General features: G+C 35.4%; 1 long non-coding RNA gene and 1 pseudogene across 1 annotated transcript in view; one reads left to right on the forward strand and one right to left on the reverse strand.

Moving 5' to 3' along the window:
• Positions 1-20,282, reverse strand: part of LOC103556379 (uncharacterized) — an 85,895-nt gene that overhangs the window by 15,457 nt on the left and 50,156 nt on the right. The window lies entirely within an intron of this gene.
• On the forward strand, positions 15,811-17,108 carry LOC103556380 (small ubiquitin-related modifier 2 pseudogene; annotated as a pseudogene).

Consider the following 20,282-nt stretch of genomic DNA (forward strand, 5'->3'; position numbering starts at 1 on the left):
AGAATCTAACCCAATCTCACACTGTATCAATTGGAGCACTTTATCCAGGTGACCCAAAAGAAATAGTCCATCATTCTCTGTTTTGCAAGACTTTTCTCAGGAATGTCATGTCCAGCTCTGGGAGCCAATGTGAATCAGAACACTGTTAAAATAGTCAACATATTTAGGAAAATTTAGTCTGAAAAATTAAGGATCTGAAAAACATGTCACATGAAAAGTGAATGGTTGAAGGGACTAGGAATATTTAACCCAGAGAAGCAAAGATTCCTGGTGGATTTGACAGCTATCTTCAAACAGTCCAAGGGCTAAGATTAGAAAAAGATATAGACTTGCAGATTTCAGGTCATCCTAAGAAAGAAATTTCCAATGAGGTTGCCCAACAACAGAAAGAGACACCTTATGTGGAAATGACATCCCCATGACTAGAAGTGCCCAAATAGAGGTTGTATGACCATTTAATTCAGATGTTATTACTCTACATTATGGGTGGAATGGTGGAACAATGACCTCTGTGGTTCCCTTCAACTCTAAGTTACTGCTGGAAGATCCTCAAAACATCTTTCTTTAATTTTGAAATTTTGAAAATTTCAGGTCATAGAAACATTCTGTAAAATATCATTTAAAATATATCATCATGTGAATCTCACTTTGGTAAATTATTTTTTTTAAGTAATATAAAAGCTCCACACATCTTGAAAGCTTAAGACAACTATATTATACAATTGAACAAAATATGCTCCTATTTTAAATGTTATGGACAACAAGGCAGCATTAATATCCAGGAAGAGAAGATGCACCATGATAGTATAACTAGCAGAACTGAAATTTGATTCAGGTGGGGAAAAATATGTCTGAATTTTTTATCAAAGCTGGGGCTATCACAGCTAGAGTGGGGGATTCCAAGAAGCAAGAGGGTAGCACAGGGATCTCTTACCCTAAAGCAGCAGAGAATGGCAAAGCAAGGGAGTGTGCATAGCCAAAACCTTTATAGAAAACGTAGGTCACCAAAGCCAGAAGTGGAATCAGAAAGTTTATGCAATGGAAAGACAACACAAACAGGTATCAGAAATTAGGTGTGGAGCGAAGAATTTAGCCAGGGAGATAAACAGAGGGTCTGGGTAACAGCTGAAAATTATGTTCTCTTGATACCTGTTTAGATGAAGTTTTTATAGCCTCCCTTTTATGAAATAATGATAATTGTAAACAATTTTGTCTTGTTTTGTTTAATGTTCTCACTGGCAATGGGAAATACTGACAAACCTGGGCCAACCTCTTTATTTGTTTTCCTTTTAATTTCACCAGTCTGTGAAATTTAAATGTCTGGAAACAACTGGCCCAGAACATCCATTAGTGTTTGCAGTTTGATTTTGTGTGGCAGTCAGGGTGATATGTTAAGTTCGGACAAAAAAATAGTTTGAAAATAATCATTCATCTAGCAAATGCAATAAATAACTGTACAAATTATTTCCTTCATACTATACAACTTCATTATTGTTTAAATATTCATGTTTTTAAAATAAGATCAAAATATTATAAGACTATATAGGATTCTTTTTTGTTTTATTGTGATTATTAACTGCTTTGATGAATGCATGGTAACTAGCTTTATTCTATGAATAGTACATGCTTATTTACAAAATGAAAATAAGAAAACAAAATCGTTGTTAAAAATTTTTAATATTTAAATTTAGCAGATTTCAAATATTAAACATCATTACCCAGAAATATTTCTAAATGCATATAAGAATATTTTGATCTCAAATGAAATATATCTATGGCATAAAATGATAATTTGAATCATGGGACTATGACTGAGTCCTGTTTTTATTCCATCCTATCTATCAATTCTTTTCAGAATTAAAATAAATCATGAATATGAACTCTATGCATATTTACACTTATAAAATTTAAGAGGCAATGTATTAGCCATTAGGCCACAGATAAGCATTATTTTCCTCAGCCTGTTTCCCAATCTCATTATGAGGAAAAAATGAGACAATGGATGATATACAACTGTGAGTTGTTTTATCATTGAAAATTATAAGTCACGTCACAATACTAAAATGAAATCAAGCATAATTTAATTCAATAATATTCCCAAGCAAATGATTCAAAATACATATCAAAATTTTATAGTTCAATTTTCAGTGTGTGTAAATATGCTATAAAACAGAATTTCAGTTGATAGAATACTAGATAATATTTTGCCTATTCTCATTTCTATCTAACCACCAATATTATAGATGTACATAACAAAAGTGAAGAAATTAAACATGACATATAACATTCATATAGAGCATAAAAATAACATTTCTGCAAGAGCTAAATTAGAAGTTCCAAAATAATGTGTGTCATTTTATTATACTAACATGTTCCAAATTAAGAAAGCAGCATGTTAAGTGTAAATCTTAATTTATGAACTGCCTTTGGGAATGAAATCAATTCTGGGTGACTAAGTTGTTTTAAAAATAACTTTGCATTTATTATTTTAAGGAATATTAAAGAGAACCTTCACACCAGCTCACCACTGTACTTTCAGCCTGATAATGCAAGTGTCATCCAAAAAAAGCTAGCTTATCATATAACATTTATATTAAATCATTTCATTTTTCAGATAATTTTCCTCCTACTTCTCTGCCAAAATCTGAGGAAGAAACGGAATCTTTTCTGCGCATAATTTTCCTCCAGCAGACTGCCATTGCCAGCAGCAGTTGGTTAATAATAGATGCTCAGTGACTCGTAGAATCTTCCTGGTATTAGGCAGCACAGAGCCTGGGGTTAACACAGGTCACTTAGGGTCATTCTGCTCATTAGAGCTACGAAAATAGTTTGCTAAATCTCTCTTCATAGAATTTGAAAAGTTTAATGCCTTCTTTCAGATTTCTGAAAATTCCCAGGAGTTTGTGTTCCCAAATCTGATTTCAAGCTTCTGCTCCCAGTACTAGCTCAGTTCAGGGTAGCCTTTCTATCTCTTGCATGCTATTTCTGTTCTGCCCGGTACCAATCTAGATGTGGGAACTCACGCTTTTCCTTAATTTATACAAAATTTACTCAGTCATTTATTTTTGTGTTTAGCCAACCCTATTAAAGATTTTGGATGTTAGAAGTATTTACATCACAGAAACACAAACAACTTAAAATCTACTATTAGGTAGTCTTCTTTCTCAAATACCTCCTCTTTCCTTATTCTTCTCTTCTTCTTCCTTCTCCTTCTTCTTATTACTAATTCTCTATTTTAAAAGATCTATAACCAGGGCTTCAGGCTCCCACAATGCTATTTTATCCTCTATTCTAGCCCCTCTTCTCCACTTCTATGCTATATCCCTGTCTTCTTTGCCCCTCAAGGGAGTAAAACAGAAACAGCTCATTTTTTTAATGCAGACTAGTTCAAGTTTCTCTTAACAATGCTGCCTATCACGGTGACTATAAAAGCAACATCAAAGTCATTCAAAGGTGCTTCTCAATTTAAAGCCTCCTATCTAAAATTCAAAATTACTTGGAATAATAAAACCATAAGCTACTATGATTCAAATACTCTCTGCTGAATGGCCATGATGGGGAATAAATTCTCTGGGGATGACTTCAGGCAAGTAGCTCCTACCAAAGAATACACATATCTCAGGGAGTTGGAGGCATATGCCAAGTCACAGCATGTAGGCAGTAATCAAGGTTCATGAGCCATGGATGTGCTTGGTATGTGTGTTCATCTGAGTCAAATACTCTTACCTTTCCCTTACATGCTCAACTATTGGGTCATAGGGAAAATCAATTATTAAGATTGTCCTTTAAAGTTAAAATTAGTTCTCCAGCAATTTACTCAGATATATGATATTCTTTTCTCTATTTCACCATTAGCTACCCAAAAAGCAAGTAAGTTGATTTCCACTACCAATATTGAAGGAGTACCAGAATCCAAAATTAACCTATGGCCATAAACAACTAGAAAAATTATATAAAATAAAAACTATTTTTACATATCAGACTGTAGGTAGTGTAAGGCTATGATGCCAGAGGAAAATAAAGCAAATGAGATAAACCTTATAAGTGTCCATACTTTCTGCCTGAGGCAATTTTCAGATAGCATCACAGACAAGAATGACTGGAAAAGAGCCTAAAGAAAGAGCTCAGATTTCAAGAGGTAAAAGTAGATAAAATTCCCAGAGCAGAGTACCTGGGAGATAGAAGCTATGAAGTGAAAAAATTCTAGAAATTTATCTTTGGGTTACTTTAAGGCTATGGCTGAATAGCAGTCAGTGCATATGTAGGGGGAAATACCATGAGGAAAGAACAATTATAGAAACCTGTGAGATGAAAAATTCCCGAGCTCACATATGGCCTGGAATAATTCAAGTTCCCAACAGCCAGAGTAAAAGGCCCCAGTGAACATACTACTAAAAGGCCAGACATTAGAATTGGAGCTAAAGCAAAGGCTACTCTATACTCACTATAAACAACCTTAAAACAAGCCTCAGAATGATCACACTGATACAAGAGTTAACCCTACTGTGAACAAAGTCCAGCATTCTTTACAGGAAAATAACAAAATCTAGGCATTTGATAACGTAATATTAAAATGTCTGGTATCCAACCAAAAATGAGCAGACATATGAAGAACCAGGAAAAATATGAGCAATAGCTAGAAGAAAAATCTGTCAATAGAAACACACTTAGAAATGACAGAGAGGATGAAATTATCAGATAGAGATGTTAAAACATTTGATTTAAATACACTATATACGCCCAAAGATGTAAGGAAAAAATAAAGATAACAAAAGAAATGGAAGATATAAAAAAGAAACAAATACAACTTTAAGAAAGACTAAAATAAAATGTCAAAAGCAGAAACTTCATAGGATAAGAATAACAGCAGATTAGATAATGCAGAATTAGAGAGCAGAGAACTGGAAGACACAGTAAGTTTGTGGCATCACTAATCTCATGGATTTTCTAGTTGTTATAAAAACTAAATAAATACAAGCAAACAAAACAAAAGATAATCCACCATAAAATTTGAATTCTCTTTACCAAATGAAGAACATCACTAAATGCCATGAACTGTAGGTTTGTTTCCCTCCAAAAGTCATATTTTAGAATCCTAATCCTCAGGATGATGGTATATTAGGTGGAGACTTTAGAGGGTGATTGGGTCATGATGTCAGAGCCCTCATGAGTGAGATTAGTGCCCTTATAAAAGGGACCCCTGAGAGATCCCTTGTTCTCTGACATATGAGGACACCATGAAAAGATGGCCATCTATGAGTCAGAAAGTCAGCTCTCATCAGACACTGAATCTGCCAACAACTTGATCTTGGACTTCCCAGCCTCCAGAACTGTGAGAAAAAATTTCCATTGTTTATGAGCCATCCAGTCTATGGCATTTTGTTATAGCAACCCCAACAGACTAAGACAACTAATTTCATGGATTCATTAGTTATGTTTCTCAGACATCATATTACACAATGCCATGTGGATGCAAAGATTTGATGAAATCATTTCAGTACAAGGATTCTGCCCAATAAAAGAAAGAGGTGCTGCCTACAAATGTCAATTGAGTTTGTTCTAGTTCAAACATGTCTCATTAACAATACCTAAAAGATATCTTTGAATTCAGAACATTATGGAAAATAAAAAGATTCAGAAGTAAAACTTCACCACCTCATGTACTGAATCACATACAATTTACTGACAGTTAAATTAAGCATAAATATATACAGCACACAATTCATAAATAGTTTCAGTTATATTGAGCTTTTCATCCCCAGACCAGTGCTTGGCATATAGTAGGTATTCAATAAATCTTATAATGATCAAAACATTGAATGCATGATGAAGTAATATGCTGTGGAATTAAAAATCAACTCCATATTACAAGACAGTGTTGAAGGCTGTAGGCAAAGTGAAACAGTTGTGCCTGACTTCTGGGTCTGCTCCGTAGTTCCTTCTTTTATGATTCTAATTGTGTAGTTATGTGCTTTTTAATCTATTTGTGTGTTTCAGTTTTCCATATTACTCTAAACTTAACATTCTGTCATCAATTTTTATATGATCATTTTAGAGAGTTTTCTACGAGATTGCTTAAATTTCAGTCTATATTTAGGGCTTGCTGCTTCACCTGGATTCACACCTAAATCATCCAAATCAGTATGATCTTGGGAAAGTCAGTACCAGTGTGGTGACAAACACCCTTCTCTTGGCCAAACCCTAGCAAGATCATGGCCAGCTTGAGGCCATGTCCTTAGGGTGATGAGCCCAGACCCCTTAAAATGCCTGCCCGAGAAATTTCAATGCTGCCAAGAGAATTTGCTGTTTCTTCCAGCCAAAACCTGACTATGGGCTCCTGATCTCCTTTGTCTTAGGTCATTTACTTTAGGAAATTTGCCATTGTAAATCTTTTCTCTAACCCTTTGAGATGTATCTTCTACAATCCAGGAATGTTTTTCTCAAAAACCTGGGAGCCATCCTTCTGAAACGTAACCATCAAGAAATATAGGGCCCTCTCTCCCAGTTTCTGTGTGAGGGTAGGAGCCAATTAGCAAACACAACTTGCCTAATCACATCGATCAGCCTCCCCACCCACCAATGTCTTCCAGTCCTTTTCCTTTAGGACACCCCAGCATTTAAAAAGCCTCTCACTTTTTGTTTCAGCAAAGATGAGCTCAGTTCATATTGAAGTCTCTCTCCTACTGTACTAGAATAAAATCTGTCTTGCCACCTTTAACAACTGTCCAGCTCTGTTTTTCTTTTAGAGTGGCCAAATTTCCTTGTCTCATTTATAACTTTGCCTTCTCCTTCAGTAAGAAAATTAAAATTATCAGTGGTGATCTCCAGCTTTCTAATTCCCAGTCAACATACTTTTCTATACTGACACACTTGTTGCCTCCTTTCTTCTGATTTCAGAGGTGGTGTCTTTTCTGTTCAAGGTCAACACATTTATATATGCTCTGCTATTCATTTTTTTCTTTCTCAGCTGGGGCCCACCTTTATCAATTCCCCCTTTTATATGTCACATCTCCTTTAAACTGGCTGCTTGTTTTCAGCCTATCAACATACTTAGGGTCTTCCATTCTTAAAATATTTTAAACTCTCCCTGATCCTATGTTCTACTCCTATTTCCACCATCTTTCTCTCCTTCTCTTCTTATGCTTCTTCAATTAGTTATCTCCACTTTTCAACTCCAATTTTTAAATATTCACCCATTTCTCATTTCACTGAAATAGAACCTCTCAACAAATCTCATGAAATTGCCCTCACTAATTACTGATAGCTTCTTAAATGCTGATCCCAAAGGAAATTTTCAGCCTCTATTTTACTGGGTTCCTGTGTTGCATTTAAATATGCAGATCTTTATCCCACTCCTGAAAGATTTCAGTTACTCACTAGACTCTGTAGCACTTTACCTTCATTTTCATTCTCCTTCATGGACTCTTCCTTCTCCATATATGTATGACATACTGTCTTCAGGCTTCTAACCTTGGTCCTCTTCTCACCCATTTGTCCCTCCATAAACAATATCCCTAGTGTCATGGTTTCATTACTTATTGTAAAAAATAAGTAAAATGCCAGCAAATAAAGCAAAAAAATATCCATTCTAAAAAATCAATTATACTTACTACATAACTGACCCAATTCAATGTTCATAAAAAGAAATGTTAATATGGTAAAAAAAAATTCAACTGAGAAACATCTAAGGGGAATGTTATATCAAAGTCAGAGATGGCTGATCTTTGACTACTCTAGCTATGAGCAAAATTCTAGATAATTAGCAATTTTTAATTAAAAATAATCTGTGTATCTATATAAGTATGTTGGTGATTCAAGTATGCAGAATTTCTTCAGTTTCAAGTGATAGAAACCCAACTCAAATCAGCTTAAGCAATAAATCAGCTCACATAATTTTTGAAACATTAAGGAGCAGATGCTGAAGAGTGCAAGTGGTCAAACTGTGCCATCTCTCTCCCTCAGCTCAATTTCTCTATGTGTCAACTTGATTTTTAGGCTAAATGTCCCCAACTGGTAACACAGATATCTCTCAACTCAGACTTATATCCTACCAGCTAAGCAACTATACTTGAAAGAGAGTATAGTTCTCTAAATATATTCAACAGAAGTCTCAAGAAGGTTTCTCAGTGGCGTGGCTTGTGTTATGAATCCATCCTAAACTATTTATTATGACCAGGGAGATTCAGAACGCTAATTGGCCAGTTCTGTGTCACAACCTCGGTCAATGTCTAGGGAAATTGTCAGTCTAATCTGAACATTATGGATTGAAAATAATGGAGAATAGTTTCCCCGAAGGTAAACCAGAGTGCTGTGTTGCCAGGAAGTTCATATGTGATGATACTTTATACCTGGAAAGTGGTTTTTTATCTTCTCAACAACAGAAACTATTCACACTTTATGAATAAGCAAAACAAAATTCACGGAGATTAAATTCAAAGTCACATAGTAGAAAGCAATATTGGACTTTAATTTCTATTTCCCACTCTAAGGTCAATGTTCTTTCCACTATGCAAAGATTCCAATTCTCCTGCTCAATAGGAATAAAAGTCTGTACAATTTTCAGAGTGTAAAAGAAACACACTTACTGAAAGCTTACATTTACGCAAATGCAAGCATATAGTTTGGTCTTCACACTTATGTTCAGAATATTACAACGGCCATCAAAATAGAAAGAGGTATTAAGACAGTCACAGAGTCAAAATTTTAACAGACAATTCTATATCCTTACCCTGGCTTTAACACATATAAAAATCTTCCCCAAATGGTCAAGATATTCTTTCTACCCAACTCATGCCAAAGTCAATAGGTAAGAAGCAGCAATGCTCTGTGCAAAGCTTGATGTCATAACATCACCATGGCAACACTATCCCTGAAGAAAGGAGATGCAAATTTTGTCCTGAAAATTAATCAGCTGCAGTGACAATCTTATTTACTATCTCTGGCAAGCAGTACAAATCCACATAAAATCCCTGACAATCTTCCAGGGTTCATTTCCATTAAATAAGACCATAGATCTTATTAAGAAAACAATCTTTCCTAAACAAAAATCACAAACCTTCTATTCCTAGGGCATCTCGTGGGAAGCACCCATTTATCACATGTACTACAAACATTTTCTTTTTCATTTCATATGGTAGGTAATCTTTCCACATATTGGTTCTCAGGTAGGATATCTGACCTAACTCCTTTAATGTCTATTAGTTGCCTGCGGATTTATGCTTAATAAAAATGTCTGGAGAAAGAGGTTGTGATGAAGTGCAGAATAAGAAAATCCACCCAAGACATATTTTAAAGAAGGAAAAATGCGTATTTTTCAGCCTAACCTGTGGTTGGATCTGTCAAGACCCAGTTGAAAGGAACAGGAATTCATTTCATTGAGAGATGGCAAGCTGTAGTGGAAAAAGCACAGACTCTGAGTAAAATAAACTGATACATAAATCCTAGCTCTGCTGACTGATAGATGTAAAATGGTCAATCTCCTAACACCTTTTAATCCCAGTTTCTTCATGTAAAATAGGGATTGAAAATACTCCAATTCTCCAAGATTCTTGAGAACATTAGAGATGATATTTATGAATTTCTTGGCACACAGTAAGCAGTCAAAAAAAGGCAAACAAAAGCAAATCATCGCTGTTTATGAGACCCTCTGTACTTTGTCTGTGCCAGACCTGAGCCCCTAAATTTTGACTTCTCGCTCACTTCTAACAGCTCTGAGCCTGGACTGAGACTCTGAATCCGATACCTTCACTTATCACACTGCAATCCTGGCACCTAGAATTATGTTCCCTTTTGCTATGCCCCCTCTGCTCTGCTCACAGGTCAGTAATAATGGATCCTGCTCATTCATATCTGATCCTCTTTTTCTTCCCATCCCAGTTTTGAGGGCTTACATTGACACTTCCTCAATGCCTTGATTCATAGCAAAAATGGGGCCTGTAATGATGATAGAAGAATTTAGAAGAATTACTCAAGTGCTATAAGAACTGGACATCAAGGCAAGAAGAGGTTGTGTTAACCATTTGCTGGTCCTCCACATTTTGAACCCTGTCCTTGAGCTCCACCGCCAGGGCCTAGTACCTCAACTTACTGCTGCTCAAATCTCTCAGACCTCCATTCCAATTCTCTTTTCTCCATGCTTCTTCCCAGTTTGAGCCTCTGGTTTCACTTAGCCAGAAGCAGATGTAAGCCATACTGCTTTCCAGAGAATATCGATGAACTCCTTGACAGCAAGCTTTTGGTAAATTACTTAGTTTAGCATATTATCTCATTTTGATAGAGTTGAAATTCTAAGGAGACAATTTTCTAAAGTTTAGAACAAGAGAAATGGTTTTCAGGCATATGGTTGCTGTCCTCAAATTATTTCCTCATAGCTAAAATACTTAACATGTATGCTTCTTCCTCTGAGTATAATTTCATTGAGGAGACAATTCTCTAAGATTAATAATAAACATCATAATATCAATTGCTAATTTTTATATAGTGTTGAAGGAGTAGGTTCTTAGCATAAACACCCAAATGTGAAGTTGGAGAAGCTGCTCTATCATCCTGTCAAAATTCATTTGGTTACAAGTAACAAATCACTGAAAGTATTTGCAGTTTTAATAAACTTAGAGATATGAGTCTTACTGGATGAGAGGGACAGTAAAAGATAGAACAGAAATAAAATACTTGCTATCAATAACATGTAGGATGAGAGGCAGGAAATTAGAGTTAAGTCTTCTAAAGTTCTCATATAGAGTTATTAATTAATATTAGCCATCATTATAACACATCTGCGTATCAAAATTTTACAGGTAACCTTTAAAAAATAAAAATAGTATACATAATTTTCAACCAAAGAGAGCAAAAAATAAATCAATCCAATGAAGGCAATGTAGGAGGGGAAAAAAGCAGAGGAAAAAAAGGAACAAATAGAAAGTACCATATAAAATGTTAGAGATACGTCCAAATATCCACAGTAATCATAACAGATGTGAATGAACTAAAACAGCAAGTTAAAAAACAGAGTTTGTCACAGCAGATGAGAAAATTCATATGTCATTTATAGGAGTCAAAGCTAAAATGCAAAGACACTGAAAGGGAAAAAAAGGATGAAAGCTAGTGAAGCAAAATTTTATCACACAAAATTATCCTTAAGACCAAAAGTGTTCTTAGTAATAGAAATTGTCATTAGATAGCATATTGAAGTGGTTCTAAAACTGCTTTAGATGTATTATAGAATTGAACAATTAAGTAAATGTGGTGTTGTTGGGAGTCAAGTTTCTCACAGTGTGAAAGAGTGCACACACACCCCCCCACAGACAAGTATACATATACACATATGTGCATGCCTACATAGTCATGCATATACACATTTTATACATATTTTAGAAATCATGGAAAAAAGAGAGAAGAACAAATATAAAATACTTGGAATCAAAAAAGGTCATAGCTAGAGCTATAATCACATTTAGAAGATACTATGTCAATGAATTTGAAAACCTGGACAAATTTTAAATTTCCTATAACATTATTTATCAGACATAACTTAATAAGAAATTAAAAATCTGAATATATCTGAAACCAGAAATTGAATTAATAGTAAAATTCTAACCAACCTCCTCTTTGCAGAAAATCACCAAGACTTTAGGGCTTACTAGTAATTTATATCAAATATTCAAATGTTTTTATAAACTTTTCCAGAAAACAAAAAATTAAGCAAATCTTCTCTAAATTATTTTATAAGGATGGCAAAATATTGACCTAAAATCAGACAAGAACAGTATGAGAATGGAAAATTATAGGTTAATCCATCTCACAAAATTATGCATATATCCTAAATGAAATTTCAAGAGAAATTTAAATGTATAAAAACACAGTTCATCATGATCAAGTTGAATAGAGATGTTAGAATGTTTTAATACTCAAAAATCAATTAATGTAATTTTCCACATTAAGAAGAAAACCCTATAGCCATCTCAACAGATGAATTAAAGCATTCAATAAAATTTAACATCTATTCATAGTAAAAACTAAGTCTAGAAAGGAACTTAACTTGATAAAAACATATCTACAAAAGCCTACAGTAAACATCACAACTAATGAAAAAAACCACATTGATCTAAAATCAAGAAGGACACAATGCTGGCAAATTTGCTATTTGAAAAGTAAGCTCTCTAAGAAAATAATAAGTGAATGAATGAACGAATGGCATAACATATGTGTGATAATTTTATGGAGAAAATTATAAAACTTTTTGAAAGCATTAAAGAAGACAAATAATGGATAAATATATCATGCTTATAGATAAGAAGATAATATTTAAAGATATGGATCCTTCCCAAATTGATCTATAAATTTATATTATCCCAATACGAATTTTAAAATTTTTCATGAAAAATTATAAGCTAATTTAAACTTTTTAATGAAGAGTAAAAAATAGAAAAATACTCCCCCAAACTGATGATTAAAGGAGGAAACTCTACCCAACAAAATAGCAACATTAAGTCAAATAAACTAACTAATTAAGCCATTAGTTTAGCAAGTTGGTAGGAATACATTGATTTAAAAGTAATGCATTGAATAAATAAAATCAGAAACAAAAGAGGAGACATTACAATGGACATCTCAGAAATACAAAAGATTATACAAGAATACTATGAAAAGCTATATGCCAACAAATTGGATAATCTAGAAGAAATGGATAAATTCTTAGAGTCATACAACCTTCCAAAATTGAATAAAAAAAAAAAACAGAGAATTTGAATAGACCAATCTCCAGTAAGGAGATTGCAACAGTAATCAAAAACCTCCCCAAAAATAAAAGCCCAGGACCAGATGGCTTCCATGTTGAATTCTACCAAACATTAAAGAAGACAATACCTATCCTTCTCAAATGCTTCCAAAAAATTGGAAAGGAAGGGAAGCTTCCTAACTCGTTCTGTGAGGCCAACACTACCGTCATACCAAAACCAGACAAGGACAACACAAAAAAAGAAAATTACAAGACAATATCACTGATGAACCTTGATGCAAAAATCCTCAACAAAATACTAGCAAATTGAATATAACAATACATTAAAAAGATCATACACCATGATGAAGTGGGATTTATTCCAGGGATGCAGGAATGGTTCAACATCCACAAATCAATCAACATGATACACCACATTAACAAAATGAAGAATAAAAATCACATGATCATCTCAATAGATGTGGAGAAAGCATTTGAGAAGATACAGCATCCATTCATGATGAAAACCATGAATAAAATGGGTATAGAAGGAAAGTACCTCAGCATAATAAAGCTCATATATGACAGACCCACAGGTAATATCATACTCAATGGAGAAAAGCTGAAAGGTATCCTTTTAAGATCAGGAACCAGACAAGGATGCCCACTTTCACCACTCTTATTTAACATAGTATTGGAAGTCCTAGCCAGAGCAATCAGACAAGAAAAAGAGATAAAAGGGAACCAAATGGAAAAGAAGAAGTGAAATTGTCTCTATTTGCAGATGACATGATTTTATATATAGAAAATCCTAAAGTATATACCAAAAAGCTTTTAGAAATAATAAATGAATGCAATAAAGTTGCAGGATACAAAATCAACATACCAAAATCAGTTGAGCATCTGTACACTAAGAATACAGTCCCATTTACAACTGCAAAAAAAGAATAAAATACCAAGGAATAAATTTAACCAAAGAGGTGGAAGACCTGTACACTGAAAACTGTAAAACATTGTTGAAAGAAATTGAAGAAGACATAAAGAAATGGAAAAATATTCTGTGATCTTGGATTGGAAGAATTAACATAGTTAAAAATGTCCATACTTCCTAAAGTGACTATAGATTCAATGCAATCCCTATCAAAGTTCCAATGACATTTTTCACAGAAATAGAACAAAGAATCTCAAAATTTACATGGAACAACAAAAGACCACAAATAGCCAAAGGAATCCTGAGAAAAAGGAACAAAGCTGAAGGTATCACACTCCCTGATTTCAAAATATACTACAAAGGTCTAATAATCAACACAACATGGTACTGGCACAAAAACAGACACACAGATCAATGGAACAGAACTGAGAGCCCAGAAATAAACCCACACATCTACGGACAGCTAACTTTCAACAAGGGAGCCAAGAACATACAATGGAGAAAGGAAAGTCTCTTTAATAAATGGAGTTCGGAAAACTGGACAGCCACATGTAAAAGAATGAAAGTAGACCATTATCTTACACCATACATAAAAATTAACTCAAAATGGATTAAAGACTAGAATGTAAAACCTGAAACCATGAAACTTCTGGAAGAAAACATAAGGAGTACACTCTTTGACATCAGTCTTAGCAGCATGTTTTCAAGTACCATGTCTGACCGGGCAAGGGAAACAATTGAAAAAAAAATCAACAAATGGGACTACATCAAACTAAAAAACTTCTTCACAGCAAAGGAAACCATCAACAAAATGAAAAGACAACCCAACAACTGGGAGAAGATATCTGCAAACCATATATCTCATAAGGGGTTAATATCCAAAATATATAAAAACTCATACATCGCCACAACAAAAAACCAAACAACCCCATTAAAAAATGGGTAAAAGATCTAAACAGACATCTTTCCAAAGAAGATATACAGATGGCCAAAAGGCACATGAAAAGATGTTCAACATCACTAATTATTAGGGAAATGCAAATCAAAACTACAATGAGATATCACCTCATTCCTATCAGAATGCCTATAATTAACAAGACAAGAAATAAGTGTTGGAGATGTGAAGAAAAGGGAACCCTCATTTACTGCTGGTGGGAATGCAAACTGGTGCAGCCACTATGGAAAACAGTATGGAGATTCCTCAAAAAATTTTGAATAGAACTACCATACAATCCAGCTATTCTATTGCTGGGTATTTACCCAAAGTACATGAAAACATGAATGCGTAAAGATAAATGCACCTGTGTGTTCACTGCAGCATTATTCACAATAACCAAGACTTGGAAACAAATTACCCATCAAAGGACTAATGGATAAAGAAGATGTGGTATATATACACAATGGAATACTACTCAGCTATAAAAGAAGATGAAATCTTGCCATTTGCAACAACATGGATGGACCTTGAGGGTACTATGCTAAGTGAAATAAGTCAGAGGGGGAAAGTCGAATACTGTATGATCTCACTCATAAATAGAAGATAAAAACAACAACAACAAACAATCACATAGATACAGAGATTAGATTGGTGGTTACCAGAGGGGAAGGGGAGAGCGAGGAGGGCTAATGGGGTGACTGGCACATGTGTATGGTGATGAATGATAATTAGTCTTTGGGTGGTGAACATGATGCAGTCTACACAGAAATCGAAATATAATGATCTACACTTGAAATTTATATAACGTTATAAACGAATGTTACCTCAATAAAAAAAAAAAGGAAAAAGAAAGGAAAGTAGTTAATTTTATTAAAGAAAAAAAAACAGACCAATAGAACGCAATTCAGAGCTCAGAATCTGACCAACACACATTTCCTTATATGTGTTCAGTGGCATTGCAAATCACTGGGGAAAGGGTGGACTATTCAATAAATAGTGCTGGGGGGGAAATCCATATAAAGAAAAGTGAAATTGGGTCCCTACCTCACACTATATACAAAAAACAATTCCAGTTATACTAAACATGTAAATACAAAAGCAAAATATTAAAACTTCCAGAAAGACTATCACCTCCCTCTCTTGCTGTCTCCTAATGCTGTCTGTGTGCTAGTGTGATGCTGTCCAGCACCTCTTTTGTAAAATAGCAGCTAAAACTACTCCACATTGACCTTGGCCAATGAAAAGCCCATGTACAGAGTCAAGACTGAGAATAAAGATCAAATTAATTTGAACTTGCAGGGGAGGTGCTGCAGTGCAGTTTAAGATGTTTATACCACTTAGTAAACTAATGAAAACATATTGTGAACACAGGGCTTTTCAATAAGGCAGATCAGCTCCTGATTTGGTGGGCAGCCAATCAATAAAACAGATGCTCCTGCAGAGCTGGAAATGGAGAATCAAGACACTGCTGGTGTGTTCCAGCAGCAGACAGAGCTTGTCTAGTAAATAAGGAAAGAACATGCTACTTTTCTCTAGAACTGTGCTCCTGCGTAAGGCAATGTAGTCTAAATTAGAAAACTGTGATTTGATTTCAACACCCCCTGATGACTATGGTAGATTTTCTTTAGTCTTTCATTTTCCTCTTCTTGATTCATTTTAATTGTACATAAAATTGCTGATGTATGCACACAGGTACACTGCATTTTCTTTTCCAAACAGGCAATGATATGCAAAGCTGCACATGAAAGGAGTTACTCATCTCTTAGAAATTCTGATAGGACCTTCACTCCTCCGAACTTCTGTAATTAGTCTCTCATAAATAAACCCTCTTTAAATTACCCTAATTTGAGTGTGGCATCTGTTTTCTTGGACTCTTATATACCTATTTTTTCCCCAGGCTTGGCACCAAATCAGAATGTTTGTTGGCAAAATCTATATGATTGCCCACTCATGGGGTATAATCCGTTCTGGCTGAGGTCAGGAATCCTGAATCCTCAGGGAAGAGACCAGAATGAGATAGCAGGCAGCCTCACAGCCCAGTCAGTATGAGCCCCCAAGTGTGTCTCTAGGAATTAGGACAAGAGGTAATTAAGTGAGTTCTTTGGAAACACAGTTTTACACACAGGAACACATTCACATAAAACCTCTCTATAATCCATAGATAACAGAATGGAGCCAAGCATATTAAGTGCCTATTTATTCCAGTAACAATGAGATTTCTTACTTTGCTGCATAAACTTGAAAGTTTATGCAAGTAAACTTTCTAATCTATTGGTGTATGAAGACATTTGTTAATAATGAGAAATGTATTCATGATGTTAAAGTTATAAAATCTTATTGTCTATATATTTTAAAATAAAAATATAAAAACTAACCAAAAATTTTTAAAAAATAAGATGCTATATTTCTCTGTTTTAAAGGCCCCTTTACCTTCAGACATTGAAGATGATATTAACTTCATGATTGCAAGGATAGCAGACCATGAAGGTTTTAGTTCCCGAGAGGCTTGTGAAGTTCAAGATCCTTAAGCAAGCTGATCACAGCTGGGAGGATTTGTTTTGCTCTCTGTTGTTTTTCTGTGCTGTCAGATAATTAGCAGTATTTAACTTCTATTTTTTTAAAGCCCTCTTCTCTTTTCCAGTCTGTTTTCTTAAAATTTGTTTCTAGTATTAATGACAGAAGACATTTCACAACTCAGCTCCAACTACTTTCCTAGTGTCGTCTCCTATTTTTCCACCTAACAGCCTTTCCCCAGCCTCTCCCTGCTCCTGATACAGCCATACCTTGATACTCTTATTGCAGGTGATGTTGCTCATCCTTTCTCACCAATTTACCTCATGTCTCCTTGTCTGGAATGCCTTCGTCCCCTTCTTCACTGAACCCTCTCTAGCAGCTGCCCTACCATGCATGTTGTGAGAACCTACTGTGTGCCCAGTGCCCTGCTAAGCACTGGCAATATGACGATTGCCAGTGCGGCAGAGTAAAGAAGATGGGAGAGAACAGACACTCAGGCAAAGAAGCATATTTCAACAATCCATCTTGGAGGAATGGACAAAAGGCTATGAAAGCACAGATACTATAAACAAGAAAGATCATCAAAGGCCATGCACAGTGGGCAGGAAAGAGTTAAAGACATTTCCTGCTGGTCCCAGTCTGCAGTGTACCATTGCAAAGTCACATTCATACAGTTTCTTTTCATTTGGGAGAGAAGACAAGAAAAGATCTTAGAGCAAGTAGAGCATTTTCTGGTAGATACCAGTCTCCCTGTAGCCCTCTCTTCTTGTCCAGAATCAAAGCGCAAAGGCCCATGTTCCCTCTGAGAACACAAGAGCCCCTCTGTGGCCACATCAAATCCCCTCTGACAGATCTCCTTGTACCAGGTCTCTCTCCTTCCTAGCACTTGGCATAGCTGCAATTCTGAATTTTTAAAAACATGATTGCTTGTTGATTGTCTATAACACTGGCCTGTCAAAAGCCACAGGGCCAGGGCTATGCTTGTTTTTCCCATCTTTGTATCTTCAGCACCTAACACAATGCTTGCCACATTCAACTGCTCAATAAATACATCTCAAAGAAGAGAAAATAAGTGATAACACTATCAGCTAAATAGCAACATAAATTTAGGTACCTTGTCTCATGTATCCTTACAATAACCCTAATTAAATGTGAGATAACTGAGTCTTTGAGAGCTGGAAAATGGCAGGTTTAAGATTTGAACCCAGGTCGGTTTGGCCTTGCCGCAGCCACACTCTTAGCTATACCACCTTTATAATAAGATCCCCATGCTCTCAATGGGAAAAGAGATGGTTGATACAGCAAGTTTCCGGAAACAGCAGGGGCTGGCAGCAACAGACAGAATGAACAGTCATTTTCAGCAAGTCCCTCTGACACCGAATGCAGAAGTACTAAATTTCTGCCACATTCTATTCTACAATGACAAATTGGAAACCACTTACATATCCAAAATAAGAAAACTGTGAAGTCAATTATGGCACATCTGTGTGATGGAATACTATTTAATCATTAAAAGTCATGTTTTATAAGAATATGGGAAAATGTTCAAGCTACATCATTAAGTAGAAAAAGCAGATTATAAAATAGGTATATATTATAACTCAACTTTGTTAAAGCATGTATTGCATATGTTTTCACAAATGGTATATACACACACATTTTAGAAGGATATACACCAAAATGTCAATAGTGGTGTTATGGGTAGTATATTATGGATGATTTTAATTTCATTTCTATTTTTGATTTTTCCATATTTTGTATAATAATCATATACTACTTTTAAACTCTTACAAATATGATTTATGGTAAATATATGGATAAAAGAAAAGAAACTAACAGTCATTTTTTCTGTATGGTAAGATAATGGTCTTATTTATTTATTAATAATCTTTCTGTATTTAAAAAAATTAAAGAACCAAAAAAGACTTATAAGACTGAAATAAAATTAAATTTCTCCCGAAATATGCTTTGACAGCACTCAAGTTGCAAATAGAATTACCTTCTGCTCCCTCCCACTCCTCCCTATGTAATTCTGCTACCCAGATTATGTTCTTAGCAACTATCACAAATATATGTTCACAGTTGCACTAAATTTGGGGTTTCAGTCATTTGTCTAACATATATATGGGAAAAAATATGTGTGTGTGTGTGTATATATATCTCTACCAAAAACATGGACCCTAAATTAAACAAAGGGTTTGCTTCCATAGCATTGCTAACACCCAGAGTTCCTGAGGAAGCACTAGGTTTACTTTCACAGCCAACTTTTGCCTTTTTGGCTGCCCTGGATCCTGGCTTCGTTCCCAGATTAGGTCTTGGCTCCTGTTAGGAGTCAACCAACTGCTGAAAATACAGAGACTTAGATGCCAAAAGACTGGAAAAGAAGAGCTTGAAGAATGAGCCAGCCTGTCAGCGGGCCAACAGGCTGTATCTGGTGGACGGAGGTAGAACAGAAGCTCCTGCCAACCATCAAACGGATTCCAGGGTGGACCGCAGAACATTTGGGACAAGCTGCAGGGAGTTCAGGGGTGGGACTGTTCCAAAGCTGAATCCTGACTATAACCTAACCGTAATTCTTTTCATTGGATTATTTCTCTGTGGGTCTTATCTTTTATCTCCTCCTTGCATAGTGCTTTCTCTTTTTTCACATGCTTCAATAGTAACTCCCACTATTAGCAGGTAATAAAAGCCCTTTCTGCCTTGTTAACCACTCAGTAGAACATGAGTTGGCCTAGTTGCCCTAAAACCTATATCCAGGGTAGAGTGTAAGCCTGAGAAGTTTGTGGTTCCTAATAAGATGTGCAGGAGGGCCCTCAACTCTCCTACAAACTCTATGGAAATCAGAGCTCCTAGGAAGCCTAAGAGCTTTGCTAAAATGTGAGAGTTGCCTCAGGGTCAGCTTTCCTGTATTCATAGACACAGAATATTGAGCAATAAAGAATAAAAGGAGTGTTGGGCTAACAATATATAGATATGGAGTATTTGAGCAATAAAGGACAGAGAAACAACCTGACCCGGGAATCAGAGGCAGCAATTTCAAGTACAACCCTCCCACAATCCCCATCTATAAATGCCCGTGTGGGAAAAAAAAACACCTGTCCCAATGGAATCACTGGGTTAATAGTAGCATTTGGTTTCAGGAAGGGTTTTCCCTGTCAGAAGTGTCCTGCTTTCTGATAGATTACTTT

Source organism: Equus przewalskii, chromosome 1 (genome assembly GCF_037783145.1).
Source record: "Equus przewalskii isolate Varuska chromosome 1, EquPr2, whole genome shotgun sequence".
Lineage (NCBI taxonomy): Eukaryota > Metazoa > Chordata > Mammalia > Perissodactyla > Equidae > Equus > Equus przewalskii.